This window comes from Xenopus laevis, chromosome 8L (genome assembly GCF_017654675.1).
Source record: "Xenopus laevis strain J_2021 chromosome 8L, Xenopus_laevis_v10.1, whole genome shotgun sequence".
NCBI lineage: Eukaryota > Metazoa > Chordata > Amphibia > Anura > Pipidae > Xenopus > Xenopus laevis.
Genome location: NC_054385.1, coordinates 36,485,903 through 36,504,441, shown reverse-complemented (window position 1 = coordinate 36,504,441; position 18,539 = coordinate 36,485,903). Strand labels below are relative to the sequence as shown.

Genomic DNA, 18,539 nt, shown 5'->3' with positions numbered 1-18,539 from the left:
TCACTATTCAGAGGAGAGTCAAACAGAAGCACAACATGCAATTGGCCACCTTAAATACATTTTCTCATGATTGTAGACACCTGCCTATGAAGTTCAAGGCTTAACAAGATAATCCAACCAATTTGGTGTTGCCAGTAATCAGTCTTGAGCAGTTACGTGCATTCAAATTAGCAAAATTACAAGGGTACCCACATTTTTGCACAGCCAGTTTTTCACATTTGATTTAATTTCATACAACTGAATACTGTTTCACTAAAAATCTTTGTTCAGAAAACACCCCAGTACTCAAAAGTTTCCTGGGAAATGAAAGACATACCACTGTTATCTTTTTTGTTGAAATTGGAGTAAATTATTATGCAGGCTGAGAAGGGTTCCCAAACTTTTTCATATGACTGTAATTGCTTATACCCACCGCTTGCAGAAGATCCACAATTTCTGAGCTGAACTGAAATATATTGGTTTGTTGTTGCCCTTTGTAACATGGAATAATGTTGGTGGCCATTTGGTAGATGACAACACCTGATAACCACCAATCTGCTGCTGTGTTGTACTCCTTCCTTACCTTGAAGAGAAGAAACAGATCAAATCACAGTGTGTGTAAGTATGACTCTGCATGTAGTTTGTAGGCACAAAGCAGGGAAGGTACATTTGTATCTCATCGCAGATATGATATAATGACAGTGCCATTAGCCTTACCCCTCTGCCTTTTGCCTTGGTGTTATGGAGATTAAACATTAGAAGCAATCTGAGAGGTGTTACACTGATGCCTCAGCTCCACCGCTGCCCCACGTCAGCTCCACCCCAGCACAGCCTGGTTCCACCCTATTTTGCCACCATTGTGTCCCCTTTCAACTATATGCCCTGGGCTACACCCAGATAGCGCCTATGTAAATCTGCCTCTGTGCTTATTAAAGTCAGAGCAAGAATGAGTGTTCACCTTGGAATCTTCTAATTTGGCTGAGCTATTTACCTTTTGTTCATTACTAAGCACTTGTTCAGAAGCAAGACATGTGGAGAGTGGGTATGATAGAATATATAACTTTAATCTGCCAGTATTCTCACCTCTTTCACCCTACTCCTCTGATCTTACAACTGAACTTTAACTGGCTTGTTCTTTCATGCCCAGGATCTTAGAGTGTGGAAATTAAACAAAACGTGCAAGAAATTATATTCAGAGATTTGTAGTTGAGCTTTGAGTTTGCTGAATAAACTGTCATAAAATAACCTCTCTGACAGTCTCTGGGAAGAGACTGTGGCTGTGGGATAGCAGGTATAGTAGGGATAGATGGTGCCTATAGTAGCAGTGGGGATAATAGCCTCTGGGAAGGGACTGTGGCTTTGGGATAGCAGGTATAATAAGGAGAGATGGTGCCTCTAATAGCAGTGGGGATAATAGTCTCTTGGAAGGGAGTGTGGCTGTGGGATAGCAGGTATAGTAGGGAGAGATGGTGCTTATAGTAACATTGGGATAATAGTGTTTGGGAAGAGACTGTGACTGTGGAATAGCAGATATAGTAGGGAGAGATGGTGCCTATAGTAAGACTGGGAGATAACAGCCACTGGGAAGATAATTTGTATTTGGCATGTATAGTAGTCTGAAATAATTACAGTAACATTATATATTGTTTTGGTTGAAGAAGTACAATTCCCAGCACCCAATGGACAATTGAAAACTTGGAGCTAAAGGCAACAATTGAAAGGTTAAAGATGACACAGCCATAATTAATTTAATAATGAGGCTTTTAAAGCCTCTTTTGCCCCAGGCTCTACCAACACTAAAGACAATCCTGCTCAAGTACTCCAGGTAGTCAGGGTGAGAGTTACAGTTGATTATTTTTGTAGATATCAGGAATTATAACAAGATTACTCTTGTAGCCATGTATATATCTTCATAGTCAGTGAAACAGTACGTGATTTCTTTCCAGTTTTCATATGTTAGCCCAAACTTAATGCTTCTGTGTCCTGGCCTTCAAACAAAAGGATTCAAAAGTATTCTATCTGTTTCATACTGAATAGAACCAGTAATCTTCCATGATATACCAAGCCATTCCTTACACCTATAAAATGTAAACTTCTTTTCATAAACAGACACCAGGAAGCCAATGCTCAGACCAGCATGTTTTTTTTTATTGAGAACATTTAAGTCTATTCAGCAAAAAACAATAATAATTTAAGAAAACAAAAAACACTTGGCAGACAGGGTTTCCAGCTTTTAAAATAAAGCTTTAAAAATGTGATGAAAATGACCCCCTAAATATACTGTATATTCTTGAACATTCTCTAGAATCATCATCCATCTGAACTGTAAGAAAGAACTAAGAACTAAAGGATCAGAGATGTTTCTCATCAGTTAATGAGTCTTGATGAAAAAGTTAGGTGCGTGATCTTCAAACTGATTGAACTCATCGGTTCCAGCCACAAGGACAGTTGCAGGGAATGTTCTGGGACGTTCGGGATCCTGTGAAATTAAATGAAATGTCATGTGTTTAGCTGCTTTAATAAACTATTCTGTCTCAGAAGCAGAAATACAGTGCTGCAATTCAAGAATAACCAATGGTAGTTAATGGTGGTTATGCTTCTTCTGTCTTTTTGAGAAGTAAACCACAAACCTCCATGCAGGTGATTAACTAGAAATGACTGGCCCTTCAGCAAAATCTTTTTAGGTCCTGCAAACACCAAACTTTGGAAAAGAAGATCTGATTTGCACCCATACATTGTAAATGTGCCTCCTAGCAACTACTGGACCTGATGTCTATATACATACTGTATGCTTCTATTTTCCTGTATTTTATATAGACCACATGAAATCTTTTTACATTTCACTTTCATTTTCTAATGGTTGCTAAGACATTCGAAGTTTTAGACTATCAATACCAGGCTTTATACAACATTTATACTTTATATAAATATCTGGGAAACCAGAGGAAATTAAAAGTGCCCAGAGGACTTCACTTACTTTTTCTTATAATTTAATCTGAAAAAGACCATGTTTATTATAAAAGGGCCTTTAAGAGTGGTCATAAAATGTTCATCAATATAATGGTAGGCGAATGGTCTCCTGTGTCCGTCAAAAGGACAAATCTTTAAAATTCTAACCTTCTGGTACTACACCCCGGACCGCCTGCACAAACTGTTTCCAAATCACCCTCCCACTTGCTGGAGAAATTGTGGGGCCCAAGGCACACTCCCACATATTTTTTGGGACTGTCCCTCCATACAACAACTCTGGAAAGAGGTAGCAGATCTCATTAGCCGGATAATAGCCCGTCCTGTCCCAATGGATCCGATTGTTCTCCTACTTGGTAAACCCATCCCCAAATTACGTAGATGTGGTCAGGCTCTAGTGAATCAGATCTTAACGGCTACACGCCTAGCAATTGCCTCCAGATGGAAGGACCCAACACCGCCAACTAAGCCTGAAATCATCCGGAGAGTTAACAGCAACAGAATATTTGAGTCAAACATTGCCTACATGCAAAACAGGATGGATTATTATCTCAAGGTCTGGTCATTGTGGGAACTTAGAGGTTTGGCCTCGTAGCAATCATTGAGACCCTTGTGCAGTCCTCCCCATATTACGCCACGATGCCCATGTCCCTTTGGTCATATCACTGGCTCTATCTCCATGCCTGAGCCCACCCCCTCATTGCTCATTTTGTCCCCCAATATGTATGTAGTTTATCATAACCCGAGATTATGCCTGACTTCCTTACAACCAATGCAAATGCCTGTTGCACTACAATGTCTCTTGCTCCTATTGGAGCCCTTTTTATTTTCTTTTTCTTTTCATGTTGTTTTGCACTAACCTGTGACATATGCATTACTTTTACTTTTTTATGTACCACAAAGTGCTTTATTTACTGAAAAATTGCAAATAAAACATAAGTTACAAAAAAAAAGAAAATGTTCATCAATACCCAAATTTGTTCATGTTATTTGTTTATATAGTCAGTAGCTTCTAAAAACTTTGACAACAACAACATGTTTTAGTGCATTGATGATTATGTCCAAGCCTACACAAAATACCCATATAATAATGTAATTAATTACTGACTGTTGCTGGGTAATATATGTAGTATAACTATCACCTCATCAATAATATTTCCCGCTAGACATCTGTCTATCGATATATACTGTATAAATATATTTATTCTGTCTGTCCATCCATCTGCTCTTGGTTTCTCACCTTGACAGGATATGCAGTTGTGGGCACATAGCGGATGACAAACCCACATCTTCTTTTCTCTGACATGTTGGCTTCACTGGCAGAGAACTGTCAATCCATCATGGACCTAAAATCATAAAGATTCAAATGTATAACTTTTGTTATATGCCAGGATCTCTTGATTTTTTTGCAGAGTGACAAAATTGTTCCCATCCCGTCATTTATTACTAGATAGATAAAAAAATTACATTTATTCTTATATAAAAATTATACATAGATGGCATCATACACAGACGGGGATATATACAACGAGCCTTACTGCACGTAAAGTGCAAAAAAGACCACATTCTGCCATTTTATTTGCACTTTGCATACTGCATGGAGCATTTGGGTCTCATTGACCCATTACCAGAAAGAAAGTGCTTGAACTCTTGCTCAAAACTAGAGATGGGCGAATCTGACCCATTTTGTTTCACCAAAAATTCGCCTCGGGCGAATTTTCGCCGACGCCCATTAAAGTCTATGGGTGTCATTTCCACAGCGAAACAAGGCGAAAAAATGTGCCCATCCCTCAAAACACAGTGCAGAGACTTGCAGAAAATTTTTAAACAGAAAACGGTAGATTGCAGATGCTATAGTTTCTATATTTATAATGAACCAGTAATTTTTAAAATACTTTTGCACTTACAGACATCTGTCCGGCTTTGAGGGGACACTCAACCAAATCCTCCACCTGCACCAAGTGTCTGGGTATTTCCTGGTTTGTAGTCAGCAAGTTTCCTGGGATTTCTGCCACTCTATGTTCCAAAATGCCTTGTTTGTGGCTTCCTGTAAAATGAAGGTTAAGCTGCTAATAAATTGTTTGTCCAATATACATACTGTCATTTTATTATGTTGCAATTTTTAACAATTCACTGTCCCTTTTAATTTATACATAAGTACAAAAGTTAATACCTGGAATAACTTGCAGGACTCCATTTTCTGCATCCACATCATCAAATGCCAGCCACACAGAAGCCACAGGTCCTCCTTCGAATCCCCAATACCTGGAAGGATAAAGAGAACCCATTACTGATCCATGCTACAGTGGACAAGTTTCTTGACTTATTTACTAAATAATTCAGATATCTTTATACTCACTTCATGTCCTGATGCCAAGCAACGTATGGAGCAGTGCTGTCTTTGTGGGGGACGTCAGAGGAAGGGTATTTACAGATAAAAAAAAACTGGTTTATTTACTGACTGGAAATCCTGAATGGTTGTGCAAGTTTGGAGAGAAGAGCAATTCATTTCAGTGTGTGATGTAATGATCTTGGTTGAATAATTATGCTAATCCACTTTCACTATTGTCAGACTGCCTCACCCTCTCATAAACAAACTTGGAGTAATTTGTCCTAAATTCTTTCTTCTCTGTTAAAAAAAAGAACATTACTCTTATGAACCAAGGTCGTTCATTTTATTAAAACCTTATTTTAAAAAAAAAATGTTTCAGCCTTCATTTGAAATCTGGTATTTACATTACAATGCCTTTTAGTTTGTTAAAATGTTCTGCAATATCTCGACAATACATAGAATATGTTCTAATTTAGGAGATGCAGTGCTCATTGTAAACCAAGGAGCTTATTTATGAAGCGCTAAAGCACTGATCACCTATTTATAAAATACATTTTACTCTATTAAGTATATTTTATATCACGTTAGAGTAAATCAAACTTTACTGACTTAAGGTTTATGTTAGTTAAAGGGGTATTCATATAATTTTTTAAGTATTTGCCTTCCTCCTCCGCTCCTTTTCAGCTTTCAAATGGGGATCACTGATCCCAGCAGCCAAAAAAATGTATTGTATTTTTACTGTTTATTAATTATCTTTCTACTTAGACCCTCTCCTACTTTTCTTTCAATCTCTCATTATAACCAGTGTGTAGTTGCTAGCGTAAATTGGATCCATTCCTAATAACCAGGTAACTTCTGAAAGAAAGATGAATGCAAACTTTACTATATACGTCAAAGTAACTATGTGAAGGTGAACTGCCCCTTTAAAGATGCACCTTATGGTAAAACCTTAGCCCTTTCCTGGCAAAAGCTTATGTTTTCAGGAAATTCTCAGAAACTCACTGGAGAAAAACAATAGTGACGTCACATGAATAGAATGGAATAGAATAGGTGAATAGCCTAGGGCAAGCTGGGCTGCTGAATAGGAAAGTGTATTAATGACATCACACATTTACATGCTCTAAGTCTACATCTATAAACCTGAATTACCTGCTTTTACAATTTCTGCTGAAAATTGTTAGAGATACCTATTTCCTATGGAAGCAGCAGTTCTCTTAGTATTTAGCAATATACTGTAATGTCTGTCACTTGTGTTTCCTCTATGGGCAGATCTGTAGTGTATCTCTGCTGGGTGAGGCTGTTTCTATGATTACAGAAAGGTAAATTCCCATTTATACATGTGTCATGGAATAAATGATGTGGGAAGTAAAATTAGCAGCACTGAAAGTATTCTCATAAGCTTCCTTTAATAAGGTGTTTGGCCATAAGGCAGTTATTTAGAAATTGGTGTATTGTTTAGGATAAATATCTAATTTCATATATATGTACAGATACATATACAGATATGGGCTCTATTATGTAAAATAGATATGGATTAATTATTCTATTATCCATAAGGGCAAATTGAAATATAGTCCTCCCCTCACAGCTCTCCCTGTCCCATCCTAGACTGCATGAATGGGTCCCCCAGAATCTGCTCCCCCATAGTTCTTTGGCAAAAGCACAACAGTGCAATATAGATGGTGGCCATCATTTTTGATCACAGTGATCACAAACCAGGAGCATGAACACTGTAAGATGGTGACTTTTTATTGTCATCATCATCATGTATTACCACAATGCTCCATGCTCCACCAATATCATCAGCAAAATATCATGAACTTTATATTTTTATATTTGTGTCCTTTTAGAATTTTATAGCTATAATCAATATACATTAACACTTACGTATTGTTGTTTTTTTAATGGCTATATACAAATATCTGTGTGTTTGCAACAATAACTTTTACATGTCCTTCTTAACTGGTAAGTTGGACAGTCAGTGGTATTATATTTTGAGTCAGCAAAATTGTGATTAAATTGTGTACAGTGCAGTGATAAATCATTTATTTTACTGTTGTCGCTGTATCATTTTAATTGATAAAGATTGTTTGTTGCTGATTAGAATACTTAGCAACTGTTTTTATACCTTACCAGCAAAATCAGTGAAGAACCTAATAAATAGAGGTGACTGGACCTGTTATATATATGCAGCAGGTAAAACTATGCTCCTTATATTTTCCAGATATTTCAGGAATAATTTAAGCCTACGGTATTGTATGGAAGTAATTAGCATTAAAGGAAACTATACCCCTGAACAATGTATGTCTCTATAAAAATATATTGCATAAAACAGCTCTTATGTAAAACCCTGCATCATGTCAATTTTCATAATATACTTTTTAGTAGTATGTGCCATTGGGTAAACCTAAATAGAAAATTGTATATTCCAGTTTGGTGAGATTCTTTAATATGTCACTTGTAATTTGTTATATTTCCTGTATGTATTATATAGAATATTATTATGCATCCATTTCCAAAAAAAAATATTTTGCAAAATTAACTGTAATTTTTAAACACTGATGCAACACCAGAATAGCCAAACATATTCTCCAGTTTTGCATGTTTCTTGCAAGACTGATTGAGCTCTCATTCGGTCTGTTTCCAGCTGGTTGCCTTAATAATCCAGTACTAGTATTTCTGCTGTAACAAAATGCTCAGAAATAAGGACCGTCTGTCCTGCACTGGTTTCTACTTATTCTTCTTCTTATTATTATTCTTATTGTAAGAAGATGACTCCCATGAACTCGGCAAGAGAGAACCTGCATGGAGGGGTGACTAACAAGTTAGGGGCATTTGCCCGGGGGGGAGGAGGGAGGGGGCCTACGGGGGGAGGGGTTTGTGCCAAAAGGGTTTCCTTCTCCTTTAACGCACAGACGTCGGGGGTAGGAGTAGTAGGAGGCGGCCGGCCTAGGGAAGTTTCATTTGCAAATCCTGCAAATCCTGCGCTGATGAGATGGGCTTGAACCTCGCCTCTGGGATGCCAGTGGATGTAATCTACACACACAGACATAGAAGGTTACTAGGAATATTGGCCTGGAAAATAGTATTTGTACTTGGATAGAGAACTGGCTGAAGGATAGATTACAAAGAGTGGCGGTATTGGTAATGGGACCAGTGTTGTTAGTGATGTTCAGAAGGGCTCTGCCCTTGGTCCTTTGCTTTTTAACTTGTTTATTAATGACCTGGAGATGGGCACTGATAGTACTGTTTCTATTTTTGCTGATGATACTAAATTGTGCAGAACTATAAGTTACAAGCAGGACATTGCCAAATTGCAGAGTGATTTGACAAAATTGGAAAACTGGTCCGAAAACTAGAAAATGAGGTTCAATGTTGATAAATGCAAGGTAATGCACTTTGGCAGAAATAATATAAATGTGAGTTATTATACTCATCTTGGGGTATCCTTAAGTTGTCTGATTCCAGGCAGTGTCATTCTGTGGCTACTAAAGCAAATACAGTGCTGTCTTGCATAAAAAAGGACATTAACTCAAGGGATGAAAACATAATTGTATGTCCCTGGTGAGGCCTCATCTGGAGTATGCAGTGCAGTTTTGGACTCCAGTCCTTAAGAAGGATATAAATGAGCTGGAGAGAGTGCAGAGACTAAGTGCAACTAAACTGGTTAGAGGGATGGAAAACTCAAAAAAATTATGAGGGTAGACTGTCAAGGTTGGGGATGTTTTCGCAGGAAAAAAGGCACTTATGAGGGGACATGATTACTCTTTACAAGTACATGAGAGGTCATTATAGGGCATTATAGACAAATAGCAGGGGATCTTTCTTCCCATAAAAAGGATCAATGCACCAGAGACCACCCTTTAGACTAGAGGAACAGAACTTTCATTTGAAGCAGAGTTGGTGTTTTTTTTTTACAGTGAGGACAGAGAGGTTGTGGAATGCACTGCCAGATGATGTTGTGATGGCTGATTCTGTTCATACCTTTAATAGGGGCTTTGATAATTTCTTGGATAAGCATAATATCCAAGGCTATAGTGAAACTAATTAGTATAGAATATAGATATTGATAGATATAGTTTATATGAGTGTTTCTAGCTTTAAAAATCTGTCTGGCATAGCGGCACCTTGCAGTGTTTGCCATACACAAGGAAATGCTCTTGAATGATATGATTTCATCCCTTTGGCAGCTTACCCTATACCTAATAACTTCATTCTTTAGTCATCATGAGATCATGGTAGTGTAGGTAAGCAGTTTCTTTAGAATACCTATTCTTATCAGTGGATTATTTTACTTGGAAGTCAAAGCAACCTTTCCGTGTATTTATGGGCTTTTTTAATGTCTCAGCTGATGGGGAAGGGTGGAAAGTGTGGTGTTTATACAATTGGCTTGTAGATGTCACTGTGCTCATACTTATGTGAAATTCTGAAGAACACAAGAATGAGTATGAACTTCACGGCCTTTTTTACTTTAGTGCTGGCGCCAAGAAATATTTGTTGTAGCTACACACAGGAGGAAGAACAGATGCAACCAAATATAATCACTATTTTAGTCAACTTATATATACTAACGAGTTGATTTCAGTCACAGACCACTAATTATAACTTTTTTTAGGATTAATGTCATACATGCAAATGCTGCCCATGCTCAAAAGGGCAACAAGGTGACAAGACAGAAAGTTTGGGAAGAAAAAACAAGACGTAGTAGTTTGGAAAACATTCCAGTAAGTAGATAATTACAGTGAATCAGCATGATTGTGTGAAGGATAATTAGTGGCAAAACAATGTGACTTCCTTCCATGTCTCTAGCAGGGTGTGTAGTAAACTAAACCTTTGGCTTCCCATTCAGGTCAACATGAAACATACGGACCAATGATCAAAATCAATTACAATGAATGGAAAAGGGATCAGCAGTATCAGCAGGAATTGGTTTTCTCTCTCTTTGATATTGAGCTTGTCTAGTCTAGAGCACTGGTGATCAAAGGGATGAGTCTCCTTTAAATTAACTTAAAGTATGTTATAGAATGGCTAATTCAAAGCAGTTTTTCAATTGTCCTAAATTTTTTCCTTTTTTTTATCGTTTTTGAATTAATTGCCTTCTTTTTCTGACTCTTTCCAGCTTTCAAATGGAGGAGACTGACCCCATCTAAAAATTAAATGCTCTGTAAGGCTACACGTTTATTGTTATTATTGCTTTTAATAACTCATCTTTCTATTGAGGACTCTCCTATTCCAGTCTCTTGTTCAAATCAATGCATGGTTGCTAGGGTAATTTGGACCCTAGCAACCAGATTACTGAAATTGCAAACTGGGTAGCAGCCGAATAAAAAGCTCAATAACTCAAAAAACACAAATAATAAAAAATGAAAACCAATTGCAAATTGTATTCGAATATCACTCCTTAATCAAAAGGTGAACATCTCTTTACGTTCAAGAGCCCCACCTTAGCTCATAACAAGGTTACAGATATACTGTATCAGCCATAGTTCTAAGAAAATCTAGGGCAGCAACAATTTTTTGCTCAAAATCTTACCCTTATTGACTTTCAAGCTAAACTTTCAGGTGTCTCTAGGAGATACAATGCCCCCAAATCTTCCCCATGTAAAATTTAGACGGGTCCCCAATTACTGCTCCAGGCTCCCCTAAATGTGACCAACCCCACAGATAAAGAACAACTGATCTAAAACAAAAAGATTCCATATTTAATGTAGATAACATTTAAAATGGGCAGCCCAAGGCAGAATTACATAAATATCCCTCAATATACAAACACATTTGTGCTGCTTCTTTGGTTCAATGGCTGAAATATCACTGTTAATGTTACAAACAGTCCTGTGGAGGCGTATATTCAGTTTACTTCTTGATCAGCATGGTACTCACTTCACCATACAGCAAAGGCAGGTTCTTATGTTGGGTATTTTATCTACTAAAAGGTTGGGGCTCCACAACAGGGGAAAAGAAGAATTTCTTTAAGGTTGGGTACAGAACCAAGGTATTGTAGCAGTATCATTTTAATTTATAGATAGAAAAGGTTTAAGAATACTAGAGGACATCAGGTTTGGTAGCAGTGCTCAGTGTCAGGCAGTTGTTGTAAAGGGATATAACATCCTAGAAAAGAAAAATGGTTTCAATGGATGCACAATTCTGCTGATGCATAAATCATGGGTTAGACAATATCTTGGCCATAAAATAATCTAATAAAATGGAGCTGAACATATTCCAGGGACAGGCAGCATATTCATGTATGACATATATGAATCAACCCACAGTATCACAAAAGACTTGACAGAGTGGAGGCTTCTTAAGAGTGACATGATCAATATGGGTGAATAAATGCAATTTCTACCCATAGTATTGTGTCCTTAGTACTGGAAACTGCCCACCCTGTGACACTGGAAGAGGGAATGTCTTAATAAATTATCAGCAAAAAGAGCCAAGATTTGTCTAAAGAGGAAATCACAAATTGCAGAAGTTGGAAGAAGAGTCTGGGGTGGAGAAGTTGCTCACAATGAGGTTTGAGACACAAAAAGATAATAATGTGGGACTTCTGGGAAGAGCCTTATAAAGGACCTGTGATTGGCAGGCAGGAAGTACTAGACTTGCATGAGGAGAAGCTGGTTTAGGCCTTTTAACTTGAGAAAACCCAAGATGGCTGATTATGAATTTGGCCTTGCTTCCTGTTCTGATTTACTGATATCCTGTGATGCAGCTACAGAGGGACACTCTCTGTGATACTGTGAAGTCATTATTTATAATTATGGTAACAAATGCTTCCTTACTGACATGGATAATGCTGGGAGTATTGCAGGGTGACTATTAAGGACATAACTTAATAAATCCGGGAGTAAAGGGAGCTAGCCAAGGGGTGGGCCAAACTTAATCCCATAAAGTATGCCTTGGTATTAGGAGGAACAAACACTTGGGGGAAGAGTATTTACTAAAATCGAGTACTATATGGGATCTACTATATGGGATCTATTATCAAGAATGCTCAGGACCTGGGAAAGGGATCTTTCTGTAATTTGGATGTTTACACCTTAAGTCTACTTAAATTATTTAAACATTAATTAAACCCAATAGGATTAATCTGCCTCCAATAAGGATTAATTATATCTTAGTTGGGACCAAGTACAAGGTGTTGTATTATTATTACAGAGAAAAAAGCTATTATTTTAAAAATCAGCATTATTTGCTTAAAATGGAGTCTATGGGAGATGGCCTTCCCTGCAGTTTGAAGCTTTCTGGATAACAGGGTTCCAGATAAGGGATCCCATAACCTGTAATAAAATAGTAATCAAACATAGTAATAGTAATAACAGAATATTATAAACTAATAAACATATTTAATTACTATCTTTTTTTCATGTAATCATATTGCTCTTCTTATTTAGCTAAATATTAAAAACAAATGAAAAAGGATGATCTGTAGAATGATATATCATTGTCATCTTTTGCTAGTTTTTAAATAAATTGCACACAACCAATAATCTGTTGTACTTTCTTGCGGGCTGGTACAAAGGAAACTATTTTAAAAGTTCCCTATAGATCACAGGCTGAAATCCATTTCAGTGTTAAAACCCATTTGTTCTGGGCCATAGGGTAAGGAAGAATATTTTTCATGTTTGCTTTTTTAGTACAATTAAAAGGTTTTCTCCAATCATTGTGGCATATATTACATTTTCTCTTGTCCACTTTCTAAATCTGGTAATTAACCTTGCAATATTAAATAGAAAAATTAGGATTGCGAGCCGTGCCCCCAGCTAGATAAAGCAATCAGGCCCCCGCCCCTCTGGAAGCCGTTTACACTGGCGAAACGCGTAGGGCAAGGCGGCATAGGTGGATGGAATGGTGAGATAAGCTCCTAATTCTCCCAACGTAGACAGGCAGGCGTTCTGTGTGGAACATGGAAAGGGAGGGGGGCAAGTCCATTGTGAAGCAGCTACTCACTTGATTATCAAGTTATGTGCTAATTTAGGCCGTTATCTTGGATCTGAATGAGGCTCCTAACCATCTGTCCCACCTTTGCGGTGTTTTAAATTAATTGTTTTATATTGGCAACATCGGTTCCAGCACTGTGTGCCTACATTTGTGGGGGGTTGTCCCACGTGGTTCACCAGCGTTACGAGTTCATCTATTTTTAACTGGCCATTATTAAAAGTTACATTTTATTTAAGCCTTTGGTGCCAAGCTGAAGCAAGGGTTGAATTGGTTTTGCAAGAGGGCGGGGCCCTGATGTCGTGGGCTAGCTGGGGGCACGGCTCCAATCCTAATGTTTTCTATTTAAATTGGTATTTTGTATCAACCTTGCGAACATACCTATGCTCACACATTTTGTTACATTGTGGATCAGTTCTTTCTAACTAATTAAAGGGGACCCGTCACCCAAAAAAATATTCCAAGAATCCTATTTTATCACATTAGTTAAGCAAAAATGACTTAATTCACTATATAATTATTTGAATCTTGCTCCTTCAGTCTGGGATTTCAAAATTATAGGCACAGCAGGCAAGGAGCCATTTGTGGACATTGTTATTAAGGCGAAGCCTTGTCATCTCAGAATGCCTTGTTTTTGCACCAAAGAATAGGGACCTGATGTCCATCCCATGCCTGGCTACACAATAAAATGTAAAGAAGAACTGAGGGAATGTGTGGAGAGCATGACATTAGGAAGTGCTGAATGGAAAGTGAAAGTAATGTCTTGCGCCTGTTCTCTATGGCTAGGCATATAGGAGGGGCAGACAAATATTTGAATTGACAGCTGAGATTTTTTAATGAGCTTTACAGAACAGCTTTGAATGCTTTAATAAAAAATAGAAAATTGGATTTCCATGTTTAGTTTTGAAAAGGCTTTTTATTAAGCAGGAATTTTTGTGTCTGCCATTTAACCTTGCACCCTGGGTGAGCTGCCCCACTGAGCTGCCTGCTGCTGCGCTGCACGCCATTTGTCGTTTTACAGTAAATCTCCGCAAAACCCTGTTGCTATCGTTTTGGGTCCACACCTTAAGGTTTTTTTTGTTCTCCTGAAGATGTTGGAAGCTTCATCAATCTGCAGCCATGTCTCTATAGGCACATTCCTGTCTTTTGTTGAGCCAATGAGATACGGGGGGGGTATTATTAAGGGTAACGATGCAGCCGGGCCAAGGATACGCTGTTTTACTGCCACTTCCCGGCAATTGGCTGTGTAAGTCATGTGGGGTATTGGTAAGATTGCATGATGCTTGGGGCTACTTTAAAAATGCAGCACACACAGCACATAATATCGATATATAGTATATAGTATATATATTATATATATAATTTATATATATATAAATATATAATATATATATACACATATAATATATATATATATATATAATATATATAATATATCATTATATATATATATATAAAACAAACACGAGATTTGTTTTTTTTCTGATCAATATGAATGTAAACAACAAGTAAATATCAGATTTTTTCTCACTAGAGTAAAAACAAGGGTCACTTTCATTCTTCATTTGGACATTTCCTTATTAGTAAAGCCAAGCAATTTTTAATTGGTTTTCACATGATCTATTTTTGCCAGTAAGTTCCATTATGCAATTAATATTTAATTGTACAGTATGGCAGCTCCACGCACAAAAGGTTCGACATTTTTCTGTGCAGAATACTGAACATGTATAGCAATAACAGCAACTAGACTGCCTTGGGAATATGGCATATGTTCCCTTTACAGTGGTGAAATATGACACATTAAATGCCCCTGTTTCCCTTTCTGGCCATGTGTACTGACACACCTACAAGTACAGGCAACAGGACTTATAATAGCCCTGTCTGGCAATTTCAGTTTTAGCCAGCGCTCCCCGATAACACAAAATTGCATTTTACTTCCTAAAAAATTCCCAACAGCAAATTTACAATTTCCTGGGTGGTACAGCCTCCACACTGAGCCCACCCATTTTTATTTCACTCACCATAGTGATGTCATGATGCAACCTGCCTGGGACTTCTCATAAATAGCTCCACAGGTAGAGCAGGAGGACAGTCCACAAATCTCCCAAGCTGAGATCAACAGCAGCAGCTTCTCTCCATTATTCTCACTAAGCTTTGCTATTGTCAACAACTGAGACATGCTTCATCACCCTACAGGGTAAGTGGCCCTTTACTACCCACATCTGGGCTCATGCACTCATTTCTACACTCTACATACCTAAGCACTCACACAACTTATTTCATCAACAGGAGTCAGATATCTGAAACCCAAATGCATTATATATCATGTAGGATTCCTGAGCCCTTACATTAATTAGGCAGAAGGACTGATATAGAAACTTAGCAATGGACTAGCAATGTTATATATAGATACAATCTCAATATAAGGGAAACACAGAGGCTAGCCTACAGAAAAATAGGAATATTTTGTAAAATGTAGTCCTTGGTAAGTATAAGCAACAAAAGTAATATCTGTAGAACTTGGAAAGAATGGGAGATGAGTTGATACTCAGACTTAGGCTTTTAGCAGACTTGGGGGAACCAGGTTCTGGGCTTATGACACTTAATGGGAATGTTGGTTTGTTTCATCACCAGATACCAAGAAACTTCAAGCAGGTATGCAGACAGCTCCACAGCGCAAGCTTAAAAGGTAAAGTCCTCTATGGAGCCTATTGGCTTTTTTGTTTATTCTTTGCATTTTTCTTGCCTAACATAAATCCTGCCTGTCCTAAATTAAATTTATATATATCTAATATTCTAGTAATTATATTATCGTATGGTTAATTATGGCTGTAAGGGGGAAATTTATATTTGGTTACTAACCGAAAATTCGTTCAACAATTTTCGTTTGCAAGTGTTGAATAAATGTTGGCATAGTGAAACAATTTTGCCTTTGCCAGACATTATTATTATTCAGTTATTCATTGACCATCTATTTAACATTAACTGTCATTACTTACAATGTTTGCAGTTGCCGTTTAGTCTCAGTATGAAGATTGTCACAAATACCTTTGCATCGTTCATCCTGACATTCGCCCCGAGCACCTCTCGGACAATTGTGCGGCCAGAAGTCAAGCGCATGAAATCCTGGACAACATCGGAGTCGGCCTTGTGGGCACAACCACTCACGTGTTCAATCATATTCTGCAGTATTGCCAGGTACAGCCTCAAGTCCAACCCTGCTTCCCATATATTAGTTAATACTCTTTCTTCTTTAAATCAATTCACTCTCATCTCTTCAGATGGACCAACCCATAACCCTATCCCTTAATATGCTCCCACTGTTTCTTCATATTTCTTATTTAACTCCCAAACGAGTTATTTTTCTTATTCTCTGCCTTAACTCACTTATTATCAAGTGACGAGAGCAGAACTTTTAACTATCCCGTTACTATATTGGGTGGTGGTTTTGTGTGGCAGGATTTGCACTCTGTCTGGGTATGGGAACACAGGTCAGCTCAGTGTACGGAAGAAAGACCTAATGCTGTCACCACCCCTGGCTGCCTATGTAAACTGGAGTGGCGGTAAGTCTATGATAGAATTTCTTATGATGTATTGCCTATGATGAGAGGGGCCTAATTTAATTGCACAAACAACTGGAAAGGCCTGCGAGGGCATAGTTTTTGTATGTTGTTTTAATTAATCTGCACTTTGGAAATGTTGATATCCTGTATCTAAAAAGCATCTTTTGTATAGATGTTTGGGGAATACGTATCTGTATGCACAGGCATCATGGAACACAATAGACCAGGTGGGGCTTTTGCTTAGCCCAAAGAAGGGCTGAACAATTAACTAATCATGCACAAACCAAGATTTTTTTTGGTCCACTGGGTGTGCGCTTCCAAATTGGACACTTTAACTGCATTAAATACGGACTTGGAAAATATGATGGAATAAATTAGAATAAATAGCATTTCAGCGATTCAATTTACTGGTTGACTTTTAATAATATGTACTATAGGTAAAAGCTGTTTTGTGTCTCTTCCTAGGTCACCTCCATGGACTTCGATGGACACCTGGCACCCAGTCCACCATCCTTCAGGTGCGTGGTCTTCATTCTGGCACTCGAGTCAGCTTGCTCTCTAAAGAGAAGAGAATCAGCGGGGACAGACTTACTAACTGCTATAAGCGTGGGGATTGAGGTGCAAAGTGGAGGCTCCGTGGTTTCTCCAAAGAAGCCCCAAGAATATTCTAAAAAGTAGTAATCAACATGCACAGGGCAATTTATTCTAGAGACTAAAGGGTACATCTGCTTTGCTACTGGACAAGTTATACTAGTGGGAAAAGTGCAAAAATGCGCACCAGTAATCTAGTTATCCATACCGAACCAGTTAAAGAAGGTAGCATTTACTGGTCACCTATCTGAAACAATATTTGATTGGGTTGCTCTACATTACTAGACCCGGTGTATACATTATAGCTTTTATTATATCACTCCTCAAGGGGTTTAAGCATTAAAAATGGGCACAAGTTGTTATAGATCTTATGTCCAGGAACATATGGCAATCTGTCTAGATGTTTCTTTCATAGCTCACTAGAGCAATAAACACCATGTAAAGTTTTGGTCAGTTTTAACATAAACCCTACCTGTAGCCTTAGGGGGCAGCTCTAAAGGTTCAATGCTATTTTTGCCATACACTGTGTATTGTCCAATGCCAACATATACCAGTTCAGTTTCTGTTACAGTTTGCCCTCACTGCAAGAAAAAACTGTTGATTGCAGGGCCGGGCCAAGGTTATTTGGCACCCAGAGCAAGGGACTTCCAATCAGTTGTCCACCGGTCCTGCCATTACCAATTTCCACCTTACCATTCATATGCCCCCTGTGCCGCAGCCATTGTGTGCTCATGTACCTGTGCCAACCACTAATCATATTGCTTTCCCATTTGTACCTGTGCTCCCCAAGTCCCTAATCTGTACCTGTGCCAGCATAAGCCAAAACATCCATCATATTGTACCCCAATCTGGTACCTTTTGTCAGCAGCAGCCAAAAAACCTTCTTCATCATATTGCCCAAATCTGTGTACTGTGCCAGCAGCCAACCAATTGCCCCATGTACCTGTGCCAACAGCAGCCAATCGTCATATTGCCTGATCTGTACTGTGCCAGTAGCAGCCAAACTATCCCCAAAATTGCCCCCAAATAATGTACAAGTGGCCAGCAGAAGCCAAAAATCCATCATATTGGCCTCAAATATGTGTCCTGGTGCAGCAACAGACAAAAATTCATCATACTGCCCCTGCTCATCATTTACCTGTGTAAGCAGCCCCGCCACATATTGCCGCATA

The 18,539-nt window shown here is 38.2% G+C and overlaps 1 long non-coding RNA gene and 1 pseudogene across 1 annotated transcript; one reads left to right on the top strand and one right to left on the bottom strand.

Moving 5' to 3' along the window:
• Positions 1-2,105: 2,105 nt before the first annotated feature.
• On the bottom strand, positions 2,106-5,400 carry LOC121397291 (annotated as a pseudogene).
• Positions 5,401-6,287: 887 nt separating this feature from the next.
• Positions 6,288-10,392, top strand: LOC108698353. The gene is made up of 4 exons (XR_005963342.1): positions 6,288-6,597; positions 7,415-7,474; positions 9,894-10,002; positions 10,128-10,392. It is a non-coding gene; the product is annotated as an uncharacterized LOC108698353 (long non-coding RNA).
• The last annotated feature ends 8,147 nt before the right edge of the window (positions 10,393-18,539 follow it).